This window comes from Crocuta crocuta, unplaced genomic scaffold (assembly GCF_008692635.1).
Source record: "Crocuta crocuta isolate KB4526 unplaced genomic scaffold, BGI_CrCroc_1.0 scaffold377, whole genome shotgun sequence".
NCBI classification, from domain to species: Eukaryota; Metazoa; Chordata; class Mammalia; order Carnivora; family Hyaenidae; genus Crocuta; species Crocuta crocuta.
The window spans coordinates 165336-184916 of NW_027528209.1; positions in this window are offsets into that span (position 1 = coordinate 165336).

The window sequence follows — 19581 nt, forward strand, 5'->3', positions numbered from 1 at the left end:
TCTTCACTTTCTAGTCACTTCACTTGTGTTATTAACTCTAAGTAGCATGTCTCCTGACATCTTTTTTACTATTTAATTTGTTTATATTTTATTTTTAAAGTTTATTTATTTTGAGAGAGACCAAGATAGAATGAATGGGGGAGAGGCAGAGAGAGAGAGAGAGAGAGGGAGTGAGAGAGAATCCCAAGCAGGTTCCATGCTGCCAGTGGAGAGCCCAATGTGGGGATCAAACTCATGGAACCATGAGATCATGGACCTGAGTCAAAGCAAGAGTCAGATGCTTAACTGACTGATCCACTGCGGTGTCTCTATTTTTTTAGGGAGAGGGAAAGAGAGAGACAGAGAGAGAGAGATAGGGAGAGGGGCAGATGATAGAGAGAGAGCCAGACAGGTGCAAGGCTCAATCCCATAACCCTGGGACCATGACATGAGCTAACATCAAGAGTGAGCTGTCAGATGTTCAACCGACTGAGCCACCAAAGAGATCCAGACAACTTATTCTTAAACACTACTTATTAATTTTCTTTACCTTTAATCTTTTTTTTTAAAGTTTATTTTGAGAGAGACAGAGACTGCACGAGCAAGGGAGGGGCATGGAGAGAGAATCCCAAGCAGGCTCCTAGTAGGCAGCACAGCTGCAGATGTAGGGCTTGAATCCACTTAACCATGAGATCATGACCTGTGCCAAAACCTAGAGCCAGATGCTTAACCAACTGAACCACTCAGGCATCCCAGCAATCTTATTTTAAGAATGATGCTTGATAAATAGGAAGCATTTGATCTATTTGCTGACTAACTTGCATTAAAATACTGGTAATTTCTTTTAGTGCTAGAGTCAGGGTTTAAAAGCCCAGGAGAGAAAAACAAATAAACAAAATCTCTTTCCAGGTGCCTTCAATAGCAGGGCCCAAAGACAATTATGATTTTCAAGGTGAGACCGACAAAACTGTCTTTTAGAACATGTCCCCCTAATCAGATGAGTTCATCTTATTTTCAAACTCAAGTGCATTTAATGCTTAGGTACAGTGGTTAGTGTTCCTACAAAGGAGGATGGTATGAGAAAGAGGAAACCCTCTCTAAACATAAAGTAGAAATCCCATTCTTTTGGTCTGAGGGTATGTAGAAAGAAGAGGAGACAAACCATAGAAGAGCAGATCAGCAATTAGAGAAAATTATAAGGGAACATGAGAACATGAGCATGAGTAACACAGTTCTCAAGGTGTATCCTGGGTGAAACTGTAAGATCTTGGGAGGGACCTGACATTTGACTTATTCCCCAATCGAATATGAAGTATGAGTACTAGGATGACACAGATAGAAGGTGTCAAGAGATGAGAAAGAGACTAATTTCGTGGCTTCCTACAGCCTGCATTTAATGTTAGGGCATCCAGAAGGCTCTACATGCCACAGGGAATTGGCAGTGAACTGTTATGAGATCTAGTAGAAAAGCCCATGAGACTGAGAAATAGATCATGAGTGAGATCTTTACAACAGGAGACAAGTGGTATGGACTACAAACTTCAACCATGAAAGTCTGCACAATCCTAGGTAAGAGCTAGGTGCTCTTTTGGGGCAGCAGTATGATGTATGGGTCGGACCAACTAGCATGGATTGGAACACATTAAAAACCAGAAAAGAACTTGACAGTGCCAAGACCCAACTCCATTTCCTTTCGTCACCTAAGTTCCTTTCAGTAGAAGAATGGAACAGGATGAGGAAATTTGCTCCCAAAAGACTGAGTCTAACAACAGGTACTAATGAAATGGAAACTGAACACATTTTCAATGTCTTCTCATGTTCCCCATCTCCCACCTTTTCTGGCAACCAGTTGCTAGAAAATGAAATACATGTAAGGCTTCTCTGGGATTTTTTAAGATCTCTGCACCATTTATTGCCACCTTGAACTGCAGTAAGAGAGGTAAGCATCCTAAGGTCCCAGATGTGACCCTGTGACACCACATGTTCAGAGGCAAAGGGAAAATAAGAGGCAAGTAAGGGACAGAGACAGAGAGAGAAAGAGGGACATTTTCTGTTAAGTTCTCTTCGGAGACTCTGAGTTTGAAAGTCTTCACTTCAATTCCAGTTGCACCAGCTCCACCCATTAAAAGGGTTCTTTATGCTGCAGTTGAGTGTACTTGTGCTTTGTGGGACAATATTCCACAAGCAATCCAGAAAGAGAACCCAGAACCAAAATGCAAAGACTAAGGGAAGTTGAAAACTTTCTGTCAACCCTGAAAATAGACCATGGGACTTGTGCAAAACTAACCCAGCATATACTCATTGCTTCTGAAGCCGGAAGCTAAGACCAGAGACTGGACAGAACTTCAATAGCTCTTAATCTTCATATGGAAAAGAATCACCTGCAGAACCTTTACAAAAGTCCACCCCCAAGACATTATGATTCAACTGATATGAGTGTGTCCCATGCCACCTCTTCCTGAAAAGTTTCCCAGATGATTTTAATGTGTAGCCAATGTTGAGGGGTTGTGATATTAATTCTAGGGGAAATGGGTTAAGGTAAAGATCGGGTATGGGGTTGCCAGGTCACATTTCCTTCTTTCTGTGAGCAATGATAACTGTTCACTATAGCATAATGCTAGAGTCTGAGACTTTTTTTCATTCAGGAAATGTTTTTATCGACTTCAGTGGCTAGGCAAAGTGTTTTTGACCCCAGCACTTAAAAGCCCATTTTCCTAGAGATTGATCAGTGATCCCCAGTGTTAAAAGGTGATCATTTCACCTATTATCCAGTCTTAACCAAGACACATCTTTAAAGAAAAGCTAGGGATTTGGAACTGAGACAGAGAAACCTGTAGAATTTCTGGTTTCTTTCTCAAAAGTAAAGGAATACCTAGATGACAATAAATATTCCCCATTAACACAAGGGATTTCCCCAAGCAATAAAAACTTAGAAAAGAAACACTATTTTAAAAACACTCTCTTTCCTACAGTTGCCCTCTTATTATCAGACCATTATTTTTTTCCTATTCCTATAAGGCACTAAGGTAAAGCAAAGAAACTTTGTGTCACTGGAAAGAAAAAGGGTATGACAGAGAGAAAGTTTCTGAGAAGAATAAGAAGCCTAATTCATAACCTTAGGAGTATGGAAAAGTAATGAGATATGAATGAAAAATTGAAGAATTTAGTTGCCACGGGGTTTTCTTTGCTTTTGTGCTCTCTATGTGCCTTAAGGCTAAACCTGGAAATGTGGGTAATGGAAGAAAGCAAGTAAGTAATAAGATACTTTGGGCTTTAGCCTACTCCTAGGGAGTATATTCTCTCCTAGGGAGAATAAAGGTAAGGGTTAGGCTTCTAACAGAAGTTTCACATTTATCTTGAAACCATTTCTCAGGATGTACAAGGTAGGTGCCTTGGCACCAGCAGAAGGAAGAGACTATATAGAGTTGAGAAATGGTAAAGATTATCTACAATTTCTTCTACTGAGAAAGTGTAAAGATGATCTAAACTTTCTCCCTTTCTTGAGGTGGGAAGAATACACGCAGCTATTGAATGCATGGGTAAATCAGTGGAAGACTGAGATCAAGGCAAAGAGGCTGCAGAGTCCAGAGACTTCCTGATTGAAGGGCCATGCACTTCAGCGCTGAGTCCTGGTAAAATGTTACCAAAGGTTAGATGAGACCAGTTACCATTTAATGGAAACCAATGGACATCAGCCACAAAAGTCAGAGGCATCAAACACCACTAGCAAAAGTTAGTATTGCGGATCTAAAAGCTTTCTCTTCTCCCTTTAGCTGAAACATGTGTCCTTACCTCTCATTCCAGATGCCCTGTTAGGGAGGAATAAATACAGGAAGAGGATCAAAGGACATCTCAATGACAAGCTTTTTCCTTAAATAGATTGAATAATTCAAAAAAAGGCCATCTAATGGGAGAGTCTCAGGGACCAAGAATTGCTCAATGTAAAGCTCTTTCTGTTATTGTTTCATCAAATATCCCAAATACTGAAAGCTTATGAGGAAGAACCAGAATAAGAAATTAAAAGCTACAAGTCCTTTGTTTATCTGCGACATTGTTTTTGTGAATTTTGGATTAATCCACGTGATGTCAAGTAAATGTTTCAGTAATTTGAAAATTTCAATAATTTCAAATAAAACTTAACAAGATAGAAGGATCTTTGTCATGTGACAGGTTTCTCTCTGCTTTTAAACACACCTGCTGCCTACTCAGGTTCTGAAGGTCTGGGGCAAGGGTTTATCCTTATCAGCAAAAAAGGCCCCATAACAAAAAAAGACAAAGGATGGAGTAGGAAGATGATCAATTTACATAGAACTTAATACCATGAAGGAAAATTTCACATTCTTTTTAGATTTCTTTAAATGTTTATCTATTTGAGAGAGAGAGACTGAGAGAGGGCAAGCATGTGAGCAGGGGAGGGGCAGAGAGAGAGGGAGACAATCCCATGCAAGATCCACACTCGGCACAGAGCCCTTACATGGGGCTCAATCCCACCAATGGTGAGATTATGACTTGAGCCAAAATCAAGAGTCAGATGCTCAAACGACTGAGCCACTTAGGAGCCCCAAAAGTTTCACATTCTTATGTACATACGTATAATCATCAACTTTGCTCTATCATCATTTTAGTTTTTCTCTATACTAAATCATTCACTTAATAAAATCATGTAGAAGCTCTACAATGTAGATGGCATTTTTGCCGAAAAAAAAATCCTCTACTTTCCTTCAAGACAAGTAACTGGATCCTCCAGAGAGTTATAAAAACTCTACAGGGCAGGAACTTTCAACACAAGAGATCAGAAAGCCAGGACCAATGTCATTGATCCTCTCACTTCAGGAATGGGTAACTTGATGTGCTGGTGCTCCAGTAATTCTAAAAATACACTCTTGTCAGACATCACATCTGTCAATTCTGTTCCCCAAGTCTTGAGACCGGCATTGACTAGACAGAGGAAAAGCTCCTATTATTTTTTCAACGCCTCATTTCCCATTATAGAAATGCTAAAGAAAATCTTCATGTCATACCAGAGAACTCCTGGAAACTCATACACTTACATTTCTTTTAAGCCTTTATAGGAAAAGCAGATATCTTTAGTAATTCTGTATAAGTCTTCCCAGAAATAAGAAAATAATCATATTTAATAAATTAAAAATGTCTTGTCAGGTCTTTGGGGATTTTTTTTATAATCATGATTTCTTGCTGAGGACAAAACCCATTTGGATACAATCTCACCCCAAACACTACCTAATAAGCCAACATCTCAGGTATTAAGGGCTATATATGTAAAGAGCCTCTTCTCTGGTCACTGGCTAAAAGGTACTGTGGGAAGAATTGCAAAGGCAATAAAGGCAGAGAAAATCTAATCACTGACTCTTTGCAAATAAATAAAAATTTCAATATTCAAGCAAAAACTCAAAGAATCATCTATCTTAGAGAGAAGGTACAGCCCTAATTTTGTAAATACATTGAAATTTACTCATCTTAAAATGTTTTTAAAAATTGTCTATTAAAGATACAAGAGGCATGTCTAAGTTTAAAAGACTCTAAATGAAACAGGACCAATTAGATGCAAACATAGTTACTTGCACATAGGTATTGTACTATTATTCTCCAAAGAAATAGAATCAGTATATATTCCTACATACACACAAATATATATACATGCACATATACATATACAGAGAGATTTATTGTAGGAACTGGGCCACAATTATGGAGGCTGGCATTCCCAGGATCAAAGATCTGCAGAGTAAGTCGCCAAGCAGTAAACCTAGGAGAACCCAAAGGTCAGCTACCTTGAGACCTAGGAAGAGTCAATACTCCAGGTGAGAACTGAAGGCAGAAAAAAAAAAAAAAGTTCCACTTCAAAAGGAGTCAGGCAGGAAGAATTCTCTCTTTCTTAAAGGAGGGTCAGCCTTCCAATGTTCATAGCAGCACTCTCCACAATAGCTAAAACATGGAAAGAGCCTAAGTGTCCATCAACAGATGAATGGATCAAGAAGATGTGGTTTATCTATACCATGGAATACTACATGGCAATGAGAAACAATGAAATCTGGCCATGTGTAGCAACATGGATGGACCTTGAGGGTGTTATGCTGAGCGAAATAAGTCAGGCAGAGAAGGACAAATACCATATGTTTGCACGTATAGGAGGATTAGGAGGNAAGAGATCAACTGCCAACTGCTGTGGGACTGATTTTAATGTTAATCTCATCTAAAAATGACCAGATTAATGTTAGACTAAATAGCTCTACACCCAATGGCCCAGTCAAGTTGATATATAAAATGAACCAATTACTTGATCTAATAACAATTATGTGAGTCAACTCAGTAAATGTTTACTGAATAGATGAAAAAATTAAGCAGTTACAGCAGCTAAATAGATTTCCTTTAAGAAATATATGTAAATAGATTGTAACCTGAAAATCCTTAGATGGATAATTAGTTCTTAATTATAAGAAAGAGCTTTATGAGCATACATTAAGATATTAAGGGGCTCAGGTTCAAGATGGCAATGTAAAAAGATTCTGAGCTCACCTCCTGCCATGGACACACTGAGTCTACAGCTTTCTAGGAAAAATTTTCTCTGAAAAAAATTTAAAGGCTGCCTGAACAAAGACCACACAAAGAACAGATGAGAATGAAACCACATCAAATTGTATAGGAGTAGGAGAGGCTGGAAAACACAATTTTACCACATACCTCATGTTTGGCATGGTGACCCACGATCAGGAGGGGTCTAAACTGAGAGTTTCTTCCTGAGGAGGGAAGAGTTTGAATTCCACATCAAGCACCTCAAAGTTTAAGACCTATCCCTGAGAGATGAGACCTTACAACATCTAGCTTTGAAAAGCAGCGAGGCTCTTCTCCACAAGACCCACAACACTGTAGTGATCTGGAAAATGGCTCTTAAAAGTCTTGTGCACTCATGCCAACCCACTGTTGAGCCTGGCTCAAAGGAACCTGACTATAGTTAGACATTAACTGAGAGGCGTGATTGAATATGTGACATAGGCATGAGGGGTAGGCATCTAACACACACATATCTCAGAGCCAGTTGCAATACTGTCTGGGGGCAGACATTAGTGGGTGCCATCTTTGGGCTCTCCCTCTGCTTTGCTCTTAATTAGCAGGGCCATCTTTGTCTTTTTCCAGTGGGCACCCATCTTTATACCCCCCCTCTGCCTGTTCTGGAGAACCAGTATCTCTTGGAAGGGATATTTTATGCATGTCTGGTGCCCTGATTTTTGCAGTGATTACCTGGCTCAGATGGTCAATAAAGCCTGTGTTCCTGGGTCCCATGGGATTATGATATTTGGACAGGCAGTTTCTGGCAGGCTACCACCACCAGAGTATTGCACACACATAAACCTGAAACATACCCCCAGTCATTTGATAAAAAACTATTTGTTTGTCCAGGAGCTTTAGCCTGAGGGACAAACTTATGGTCTGATGCACATCTAGCAAGTCACATAAATAATTTTAGGGAACAGAGGTCAGTAGACAAGGAAAAACTAAAGAAATTCATCATTAAGCCAGCATTACAAGAAATGTGAGAGACTTCTTTAAACTGAAGAGAAAGGGTGTTCATTAACAACAACAATGAAAAAAATGAAAAAGATAAATCTCACTGGCTCATGGGAGAGGTAAATGTATAGTAACAGCAGTGGATTAATCACATTATAAAGGTAGTATGAAGGAAAAAGACTAAAACAGTAAAAAAACTGTAACTTCAATTATTAGCTAAGGGATGCAAAAGATAAAACGATGTAAAATGTGACATAAAAACATAATATGAAGGTGAGGGAAGTAAAAATGTAGGCCTTTAGAACTTGATCAAACTGAGGCTGTTATCAACTTATAACAAAGTTTTATTTTATATGTAAGCCTGATGGTAATCACAAAGCAGAATCCTATCATAGACACACAAAAGATAGAGGAAAAAGAATCAAAACCTGCCACTGAAGAGTCATCTAACCCCATGGAAGAGACCAAGGAGAAATGAAGAGGAGAGTACAAAACAGCCAGAACACTCTTAACCTGTTAATAATGACTTTAAATGCAAATGGACAAAATTCTCTAGTGAAAGCAGAGAGTGGCTGAGAGGATTTAAAAAATAACAAAACCCATATCCACAAAGCAGGTGGTATAATCCTCCTTGATTTCAAGCTGTCTAGCTAGAGTAATCAAAACATAGGGTATTGTCACAAAAACAGAGGTGCAAATCAATGAATCAGAACAGATTAAGAGAGAAATTGACACTTACTTGGTCAATTAATAGGACAAAAGAGCTAGGAATATACAAAGGGGAAAAGGCAGTATCTTCAATGAATAATGTTGGGAAATTTGGATGCCCACACACAAAAGAATAAACTGTACTGTACCTTATACCAAAAGTTAACACAAAATGCATTTAGAGCTTGAATGTAAAACCTGAAACCATAAAACTCCTAGAAGAAAACATAGGCAGCAAGGACTTTAACATAGATCGTAGAGATGATTCTTTGAAATCTAACACCAAAATCAAAAGCAACCAAAGAATAAAGAAGTGAGGCTACATCAAACTAGAAAGCTTCCCAGGAGCAAAGGAGACCACCAAGAAAAGGAAAAGGCACCCTGTAGAATGGGAGAGAATATATGCAAATCAAATATCTGATAAAGGATATATATCCAACATTTGTAAGTAACTCCTACAACTCCATAGCAGAAAGACAACCAACCCAGTTAGAAAATGGGTGAAGGATCTGCACAGATATTTGTCCAAAGAAGACCTACCTACAGATGACCAACAGGGATATAAGACGATGTTCGACATCACTAAGCATCTATATAATCAAAATGAAAGCCACAATGAGGTATCATCCCACATCTGTTAAAATGGCTATTCTCAAAAAACAAAAATGAAGCCAAAAAACAAAAGGAAGTGGGGGCAAGATCTGGAGAAAAAGGAACCTTGTGCACCAGTGGCAGAAAGATAAACTGGAACACTCCCTATGGAAAATAGTATGAAGGTGCCTCAAAAAACTAAAAGTAAAATTCTCATGTGAGCCAGCAATCTACTTCTGGGCATTCATCCGAATACAAAATGAGAACAGTAACTCAAAAAGTTATATGCACTCCCATGTTCATTGTAGCATGATTTACAACAGCCACAATATGAAAGTAATCTTAGTGCTCATCAATGGATGAATGGATAAACAGTATGTGGTACACACACACACACACACACACGTAACAGAATATTCAACTGTAAAAAATAGTGAAATCTTGCCCTTTGTGACAATATGGATGGACTTTGAGGGTGTTACGCTAAATGAAATAAGACCGAAAGACACAACACTTAGACACACCAACACAAAACAACCTCCTAGATACTGAGAACAGGGTGAAGAAGTGAATAGCATAAAAAGATACAAATTTTCATGGGCAGCTTTGGTGGCTCAGTTGGTTAAGCATTTGACCCTTGATCTAGGCTAAGGGGTTTGCACTGACAATGTGGAGCCTGCTTGGGATTCTCTCTCTCTTTCCTCTCTCTGCTCCTCCCCCACTCTCTCTCAAAATAAATAAAAAACATTTTTTTTAAAAAGGTACAAACTTCCAGTTATAAAATAACTAAGTCATGAAGATACAATGTATCTCTTGGTCACTATAATTAATGTTGTACTACATATTTCAAAGTTGCTAAGAACATAAATCTTACAAGTTCTTGTCACAATAAAAAAGAATTTTTATTACTGTTTAAGGTGGCAGATGTTAACTGATCTTATTCTGGTGATCATTTCGCAATGTACACCAATGTTTAATCACTTTGTACACCTGAAACTAATATACTGTTATATTTCAATCACACTTCAATGAACAAGATGTACCTTTGTGATTTAATTCATACAAAGTGTTCTTAAAGTTTGTACACACACCACTAGTGATACGTGATATGATTTTACATAGTATACTTAAATTTGTAATTTTAACAATTTTCTGTTTATTGTAACATTTAATAGATAAAGAATAGTTAACTCAAACTCACAATTTCCAATTTAGTGTTGTTTACATTAAAATAAACTAGCTTTTGGAGTGAAACGCAAAAGTCACTTAGAAAATCATTTTTTATAATGTAAAGAAAAATATAAGCATTATTGCCAAATTTTTTGTATATACTAAATTTCCTGTGAACTATAAACATTCAGGGTCTTTATATATTTATTTTTATAACCTCAGCTTCTTTTTTTCTACCATCTTACAACTATATAAAGAATAATTTTTAGATATTGGAGAAGAATAGAAGAATATTGATAGAAATTTCAACTTGCCATCTATGGATTTATTTTCCCCAGAATTAAAGATAGAAAGAGTAATAGATATTGACAATTACTTTTTATTTATCTCCTACATTAAAGGCACATCAGGTTTTTTAAAAATTTTTTTTAATGTTTTATTTATTTCTGAGAGAGAGAGAGAGAGAGAGCGAGTGAGCAGGGTAGGGTCAGAGAGAGAGGGAGACACAGAATACAAAACAGTCTCCAGGCTCTGAGCTGGCAGTCAGCACAGAGCCCGACGCGGGGCTCAAACCCACAAACTGTGAGATCATGACCTGAGCTGAAGTCGGACGCTCAACCAACTGAGCCACCCAGGCGCCCCCACATCAGGTTCTTATACACATAATTTACTCTAGGTTTGTGTATTAAAGAATCTGCCTGATATTTGTTCCTGGGTTTCTTAGAGGTAACCTCTAAATCCTTGGAATTTTCCTAGTGTTTGGAGTATTTGTGTTACCCCAAGTGATCCCATTGTAGCACACTGCTAGTTGAGGCTAATAGCAGTCCATTGGATGGCTTATGTTAAATTGATTCAAAATGGAGGATGGGCTTATCCTAAAGAACAAGCACATGATTACAGAGTTGTGAATCTGAGCCATATGGTACCAGCCCAACATCCATGGTGTGGACTGGAGCTAGAGATTGGGTTCAACAACATGGCCATGGGTTTTCATATGCATGACTTTGTAATGAAATCCCAGTAACAACTCTGGACATAAAGCTCAAGTGAGCTCCTTGGTTGGTCATACTCCCTAATTACTGCCACACTTTGATGCTGGGAGAATAACATGTCTCTGAGGATGACAGAAGCTTCACATTTGGAAACTTTTCTCTATGCCTCTCTCCATTTGGCCAATTCTAACTTCTATCATTTTGTTATCATCAAACTCTAATTTTGAGCACAGTACTTATTTTAGTACTGTGAGTCATTCTAGTGAACTATGAAGCCTGAGGGTGATTGGAAAAATTCCCAAATGTGTAATCACCTAGCCATAAATAAGGTGGACCCAGAGCCCCCTGAACTTTGGCTACTGTCTTAATGGAGGTTAGTCTTGTGGAGGACTATGTCCTTAACCTTGACTTTTGCAACTCAGTCTGAGGCTCACATCTCAATTCTCTATTTAGACAACGCTCCTCTGGTTTTGGATACAAAAGTAAAATCTAAAGAGTACATTCCCTAGGCATTCAGAGGCAAGTATTCTCCTCTGTGATAAAATAACAAAAAGATATGTCTCAAAGAATAATGCAAGTTACATAATTGGCTGTGTACCAGGCTAAACCACTTACTGTGTAATGCACACTTAACGTACATTTTGTCACCGATGATAAATACTTAACAATGATTGCTTTTTCATTATGATAAATTAAGTACATATAACCTGACAAAAAAAAGAGAAGGTTTTCTCGCTGATAGAAAAAAAAATAAATGACTCATAAAGGAGAATTCAGAGGTCTCACCAAGGGTCACATACAATGTATTTGGCACAGATACTGAGAGGACAAAAAGAGTGAGTCACTTCTATAACGTAAATGCTGCCCACATGAAATTCTATAAGGCAGTATTTTAATTCTTCTACCTCAAGATTGTAGGCATGTGTCTGAAGTTCAATACTACTGTAATCTGTCACATTCTGAGATAAAGCTACTAGTGGTTTTCACTGTGCAGAATCATATCTATCCATCATCAGGACTTAATACCTATGGAAACTTTTTAGTCTGCTTGCTTATGCAGTTTTTATACTTTAACCTATAACTGTGTGTCTCAGCTGGCAGAGCTTGGAATGTCGTTTTCAGCAACTGTCAGATGATATATAATGGTCTTCTTGGCAAGAAGGGTTCACATCTCTGTGGATGCTTTGGATAACACTTGACAGAGACTATTCATAGCGTTGCAAAAGAAATGGTGACATGTGTTAATACTCAGATCAATACAGGCAAATCATAAAACAAGAAAAATTTAGGGAAACAAAAACTTATTTTAAACTTCCAGATACTATACTAGCGTTTAAAATTTTTTTTTATGTAATACCAGGAGGAAAAATGAATCTAATCACATTCTCTTCAAAGGTTATCTTTTCTTTTCTACAATGTTTACTTTTAAAAACCTAACATATTTGCTCATTAATGCATAGTAATCTTCAATTACCAAATTTTTCCCTAATCTATTTTCAAGTGTTTTTTTTCCTTTGAAAAAGTTATTGTGAAATTGAAGGTCCAGACCCAACTTCCGGAATGGCAGAGTAAGGAATTTGGTGAAATCCTCTCTAATGAAAATAAAGTCACAAGACTAGATAAGATTTAAGGGGTGGGAAACAGACTCTACACTTGAAAGGAGGAATTACAAAGTCACATTACAAAGCAGTATGGATCTTTTCAACAGATATTGTTGTGAGACAGGACATTTATGTGCAAAATAATGAATTTAGACTTTTCCTTATACCATACACAAAAATTAACAAAGTGGATCATAGGCTTAAATGTAAGCACTAAAATTAAAAATCCTAGGAGAAAATAAATAGAGGGAAATCCTCATGACATTAGGTTAGACAGCAGTTTATTAGATAAAATACCAAAAGCATAGCATCAGAAGAAAAAGATAAACAGGAGTTTATCAAAATTAGTAAGAGTTTTGCTTCAAAGGACATGATTAAGAAAGTGAAATGACAACCCACAAAGAGACCACCCAAATTAAAAATGGACACAGGATTTTACTAGATAATTCAAAAAAATAGATACAAATGGTCAATAAGAAGAAAAAAGATACTCAGCATCATTAGGGACAATGACATATCTCTTAACATTCACTAGCATCTAAAATTAAAGACATCATAACAAGCATTGGTGAGGATATGGATAATTGAAACTATCATACATTGCTGGTGAGGATGTAAAATGGTGCACCCACCCTGAAAAATAGCATGACAGTGCCTCAAGTCCTAAGTACAGAGTTACCATATAACTCAGAAATTTTATTCCAAAGCATATACTCAATAGAGTTAAAAAAGGTCTATCCACACAAAAATGTACACGATTGTTTATAGCTACATTATTCATAATAACCTAAGAGTGGATATATGGAAAATGGACATCAATTGATAAGTGGATATACAAAATATAGAATATTCCTACAATGGAATATTAATAAGAACGAACACCCATAAAAACTACAACATAGGATGAGAGGTTGGGAAGATGGCAGAATTGAAAGACCCTAAACTTGCCCCATTCCCATGGTTAAAACTAGGTAACAATGTGGTGTAAATAACCCAGAAAACGAACTAACAGAACAAACTCCACAACTGAAGGTTGAGAACTTCGAAGAAGGTGGGAAGGGCAAAGACATGATTTGGGACCAAAACATACCATGACTGTCTGTCATCTGGACAGGTGCAAAGAAGAGCAATGAACAAACTCACACTGAGAGCTCACACAGGGCACACAAATCCCCATTAACTTCTGGCTTTGGAAGCAGGAAGGGCCAAATTTCACGAGTTCTTATAGGCAGCAGGACTTAAAGCCTGGAATTTTCAAGATCAGTAGGCTCAGCTCTGAGAAAGCCTGGGGGCATTAGGAAGTTGATTCCCTGGCCTTAAAAATAGATAGATGAATGGATAAAGAAGAAGAGGTATACGTATATATAACGGAGTATTACTCAGCCATAACAAAATGAAGTTTTGCCATTTCCAAGGACATGGATGGAGAGAGTATAATAGCAAAATAAGTCAGAGAGAGAAAGACAAGTACCATATAATTTCACTTATATGTGGAATTAAGAAACAAAGCAAATGAGGGAAAAAAATGAGAGGGAAACAATCTAAGAAACGGACTCCTAATTCTAGAGCACACACTGATGGTTACTGGAGGGGCGGTGGAAACCTGAGTAATATATAGAATTGTTGAACCATTATATTGTGTACTTGAAACTAATATAACTGTATCTTAACACCACAGAACTAACATGACTGTATGTTTTGTTTTGTTTTTAAATTTTTAATGTTTTATTTATTTTTAGGAGAGAGAGAGAGAGAGAGAGAGAGAGAGACAGCGTGAGCAGGGGAGGGTCAGAGAGAGAGGGAGTCACAGACTGAAACAGGCTCCAGGCTCCGAGCTGGCAGTCAGCACAGAGCCCGACGCGGGGCTCGAACCCACGAACCGCGAGATCATGACCTAAGCGAAAGTCGGACGCTTAACCGACTAAGCCACCCAGGCGCCCCTACATGACTGTATGTTAAGTATACGGGAATTACAATAAAAAACTTACTAGAAACTGCATACGACATGGCGGAACTTTGAACACATTTGTGCTGTGAGAGAAAAGTCAGTCCCCAAAGCCACATATTATATGATTTCCTTTATGTGAAATTCCAGAAGAGGCAAATCTCTAGATTTGCAGCCTCAGGATGAGGCAGGTGGGTGGATGGCAGCAGAAAAGGACTCAGGAATGACTGCTAAGTAAGGGATCTTTGGGTAGCACGATGGTAAAAATGCTCTAAAATTAGATTATAATGATGGTTGCACATTTTGTGAATACATTAAACAAAACTGAAAGGCACACTTTCAATGAGGAACTTATATGGTGGGTATTTAGCTCATTTTTTAAAAATGGAGGGCCAGAAGGTAGTACATATTTTACTGTGTTTCCTGGCATGAGAATTTTACCTAGGCCACCTCAGAAATAGAACTTCTGAGTTCCTAAAAACAAACAAACTCTAGCCACCTTGGAAACTGTTTTGACAATCTATCACAGGATCCCAAAGTCTGTGTTGCCACGTCTTTTTAGATATCTAAATGCTTCTATTGCCATCTATTCTGCAAACTTCTAATAGGATAATTATTCTAAAACATTTGATTTCATTAAGTGTTTTCATGGTTTAGGATACTACTGTTGGTATCCGTTGCTAAGCCTCTCTTACTGAAATTCTCTCCTCAAAGTTTTCAATCATGTGGCTTTCCTTAAGGTCAGTTTCTTTACAAAAATAGACTGGCTTTCTTCCCCCAAATATCTTACTACCTACGGAATCATAATTTTTAATATGATGCTTTTTTAAGGTCTGTTGTTACAAGTAACAGCCCAAGTCCATGGTTTAATGGATAAGAGAATTCATGATTCTTTATCAGAAACCTGAAGACCAATAAAGGAGGTTAATTAATACAGTGCCTCAGTACTTTTATTAAAGATAAGTACTTTCGGGGCGCCTGGGTGGCTTAGTCGGTTAAGCGTCCGACTTTCACTTAGGTCATGATCTCGCGGTTGTGGGTTCAAGTCCCACGTGGGGCTCTGTGCTGACTGCCAGCTCAGAGCCTGGAGCCTATTTCGGAGTCTGTGTCTCTCTCTCTCTCTGAGCCTCCCCTGCTCATGCTGTCTCTCTCTCTCCTAGAAATAAATAAAACATTTAAAAAAAAAAAAGATAAGTACTTTCATTTTTCCACTATCATCTGTAGCATGTTCTTCTCAGCTTCACTTCCCTCATGGCCCGAGATAGTTGCTAAGAATCTTATGTCCATATGCTGACAAGTTGGATACAGGGTGAAAAGTAGAAACTATGGAAAAGTCTCTATATGAAACTCAAGAAAACCTCTCCTAGAGCCTTCTGGTAGATGTCCTGCTTTCACAGTAATTATCTAGAACTGCATCAATGCCTACCCCAAGCCAAGCCAAATTCACTCTCTAGGCCTGGAGAAGAGTCTGTCACAAGTAGAACATGGAGTTAACTGCAGTCAAGTATAAAATTCAGTTCGCTCAAGAAAGGTATAGAATGACTACTGATTATATGGGGAAGAATGGTCATCAGCTGCATATGATCACTCCATTTTAATTTATACTCTGTTAATTGAAATGTGCCATGTCTTGATTTCTTCTATTTCAATTTCTCCAAACCTGTATATTCACCTCATGCAGAAAATAAGTTTGGATTAACTATCTTCAGCCACCCACATCCATACAGTGTTTCCCTAACTGTTCATGAGATCAACAGATTCTATGATAGTTTTCAGTCTATGAAAAACATGTTGAAATGGGGTCATCAAAGGAATACGCTTTCAATTATAAGACAAGTCATGAGAATATAACATACAGCATGGTGACTATACTTAGTAATACTTCATTGTATATTTAAAAGTTGCGAAAAGACTAAATCTTAATCTTCATCACACATAAAAATTGTAACTATGTATGATGACAGACGGTAATTACACTTATTGTGGTGATCATTTCACAGTGTAATGAATCATTATGTGGTACACCTGAAATTTAAACAGTGTTGGATGTCAATTATAAATCAATACCCTTTATGAATGTTTTAGGGATTATGGTGGTAGATAATTTAAAGTCCATTTCTCCAAATTCAGTATTTTTCAAATAAGAGACCAAAGTCAAGAAAAAGAAACTCTAGGAATTAATAAAGGTGAGCCATTTAAATTACAAGGAGGAGAGGGGATAAGGGGAAAAAAAAGCAATAAAGTAGAATAAGAAGAAGGTGGAGGAAACGGGTATAAAACAACAAAGAAAAGAGGAAGAGATAGAGCAAAGAGGAGAGAGAGACAAGAACTAAGAAAAGGAAGGAAAGAAGGAAGAATAAAGGAAGTGACGAAGAGAACGGGAAATGGGAAGGTAAAGGCAGACACGTAAGATTAGCACATGAAATGTGGCATCTGTTTCACACTTTGCTTAAAGAGCACGTGGAACATATAACTGTGTGGGAACGAATGCAGGAGCAGAAATACACAAATGTTAACAGGTAAGTTACCTATCTGGTAGAAAGCAGACCATCCTTCGTGATCAGTCTGAGAAAAAGACCACTAAAAACAATGAATGGATTCATTTGAAATAGACTCAGCCATGATGAAAACTGGAGTCAAATACTTAGTGTTGAGAGGAACACTGCTCTGATTTTTTTTATTGTTTACGTTTGTTCAGACTCAGAACACTTATTATCTAACTTTTCAGAACTTCTTGGAGGATCAGTTTTTCAGCTGCCATTAACTGGAGCACTTTTTTTTTTCCCCTGGAAGTGTATTAAAGTTGTGTGAAGAGCTCTCTAAACTCTACCAATTGATTAAAGATTTATGCTGAAGTAATAATATACATTTCATGTTATGGGTATAAACCAAAGAGTCAAAATTTTGCCACCAAACTATTCAGGTAGCATTTCCCCATAGGTCAGTCTAAATTTATACTGCACATACTGTTGTAGGAATGCGGAGACACATTACAAAACAGGTAAAGACGGCGTATGTAGCCCTAAGGTACAAGATCTCTCAGCAAAGTCATTTTGCATCATTACTCCTGTAGGAAAAATAAGAAATCACATCAAGGGATGATCTGTTTTCTCAAATTCTATGTTAAAATTAAAATTAGTCAACAAACCAAATAAGTACACATAGAGGCATCTGGCTTTGACCTACAAAATTAAGACCTCTTTCTTGTAACAATAAACGTACTCATAAATTTATCAAAAATACAGTGAAGATCTCCCTGTTCCAATCCAATTATACATTATATTGTTTCCTTTGCTTATGCAAATAGGTGTTCATACAGGGTTATTTTTTTATTTCAAAACTATGTATGTGTGTGTCTTTGTAATTTGTCTTTTTCAATCTAACATGTAGAAATCCATCTAAATCACTATCTATATATCACTCTGTTCTTTCCATATTTATATTTTATTCCACAGTGCAAATATATCATCATTTAACATTTGCTAGTAAACTGAAACATTCAGATGTATCAGGTCTTTGTTCTTGAGATGTGTGTGAATATGTATTTTTTCAGTAGTATAGGACTACACTCCTTTTCATACATCGTTTGTAGTAATACTACGTTTATACTTCTTGCCCAAAATAAGCAAATAATTTATCAAATGTCAAAAGTCCTAATTGCAATAACTGCCAAACCAATGACAACATCTCACTAATCTAATTGCTAGGAAATGTAACTGTTAAAAAACACAGGAAGAGTTTTGCTTTCTTATAGGTTGGAGATATCCCTAACAGAGATGTAGCAATCCTACTTCTGGGAATATATCCAAAGGTAATGAAAACACTATGTCAAAATGACAAAGGTACCACCATGTTCATAGCAGCATTATTTATAGTAGTCAAGACATGGAAACAATTTAAGTGCCCACTGAGAGATGGATGGATAAAAATGTTGTGGCACGTGTGTGTATGTGTGTGTGTGTGTGTGTGTATGCGTGTGCATGAGATGGAATATTATTCAGCCATAAAAAATGAAGAGATCTTGCCATCTGTCACAACATGGAAGGTCCCTGATGGCACTGTGCAAAATGAAGTAAGTCAGAGAAAGACAGATACTGTATGACCTTTGTTATATGTAGAATGCAAAAAAGAAAAACAAAGCAAAACAAGAAAAAGAGATCAGTTCTGTGGCTACCAGAGATGGGGGTGAAGGGAATTGGATAAAGATGGTCCAAAGGTACAAACTTTCAGTTATAAGAAAAATAAGTACGAGAAATATAATCAACATGTTAACTATAATGAACACTGCTGTAGGATATATAGAAAAGAGAGTAGATCCTAGGAGCTCTCATTACAAGGAAAAGATGTATTTATTTCTTTTTTCTTTTTTTTAACCTTCATTTATTTTTGAGACAGAGAAACAGAACATGAGCGGGGACGGGCGTGGGGGGAGGGAAGAGGAGACACAGAATCTGAAGCAGGCTCCAGGCTGCTCTGGGACTTCCTGAGATGAAGTCGGACACCTAACCAATTGAGCCACCCAGGCACCCCAAGATGTATTTCTTTCTTTCTCCTTTATGTTGTATCTGTAGGAGATGATGGGTGTTAATTCATCTTATTATGGTAATCATTTCATGGCATATATATGTCAAATCATTTTATGCTGAATACGTCAAACTTATACACTATTGTGTATCAATTATATCAATGAGTTTGGAAGAAGTATTACAAGTAAAGGCAAAGAAGAAACAAATTCATATAGGAATGTTACTGCCACATTAACAAGGAAAAATAAAATAATCCCAGGAGTAACAATCTCCTCTGGGAAAAGACAAAACACGTGGACTATTTTACCCATCGACAAACAGAGGAAGGGGAGAGATCAAAAATAAAAATACGTAAAAAGAAAACCGAGGCTTTAATCAACTTTCAGGGACTATGTGTGACTTAGTATAAAATAGTTTAGATTCTCTGAGATACCAAGTAGAAAGGGATGTTTGTTTTTCACTACTCACTAGATCTTTTGCAAAGCTCTCAACTAGCGCTAACATAAAACATTACAGACACGGCAGGAAACTGGAGGTAGCAC